This window comes from Pteropus alecto, unplaced genomic scaffold, assembly GCF_000325575.1.
Source record: "Pteropus alecto unplaced genomic scaffold, ASM32557v1 scaffold76, whole genome shotgun sequence".
Taxonomy (NCBI): Eukaryota; Metazoa; Chordata; class Mammalia; order Chiroptera; family Pteropodidae; genus Pteropus; species Pteropus alecto.
In genome coordinates this window covers 26,936,761-26,937,434 of record NW_006443138.1, presented here as the reverse complement: position 1 = coordinate 26,937,434, position 674 = coordinate 26,936,761, and positions in this window count along the sequence as shown.

Here is a 674-nt window from a genome sequence, read left to right as displayed (position 1 = left end):
AGCGGTATAATTAGGATTAACCCCTTTGGCCAAAGGAGGAGCAGAGCCCAGAGGGAGTGAAATGACTTGCCCAAGTTCCCATGACTAGTTAATTGGCACGGAACCTGAGGAACCTTCCTCATGCTGTATCGCCACCACCACACCCTCTTCAGGTGGCACAACATATCCCCAGAGGTCTCTGCACTTTTCATAGCCTCTCTTTGCATAGAAGAACCTAGAGGTACCTCATGTAGGAAGCACATGGGCAGCCTCACCACATCTGCCCTCCCTTCTCCGCCGAAGAATGAAGCCCCTCCTAGACTTTCTGGAAACATGTGCTTTGTGATCAACTGTGTCCCGGGCAAGTCTTTTTCTTTATCGACATGAAAAACCCTGAAAAAAAGATACTTTGTGCTTTTCCATAGGGGTAACAGGAAGTTTCAAAGGGGAAAGGAAATTAGAAAAGATTGGGAAATATGAGGGCAGAAGAGGAAAAGGTGTACACCATGTGCATGGCTGCAGACAAGAGTTTCTAGCGCTAGCTCATACATGCTGACCTCTTGGCAATTTCTCGTATGGACTGACTGACTTGACACCAGTCTGGTTTGAGAAGAGAATGCCTCCAAGGGCAACCCGTGATTACTCATACCTAAATCCACAGGACTAAAATCACTGGATCCAAGCCTCTGTTTCTG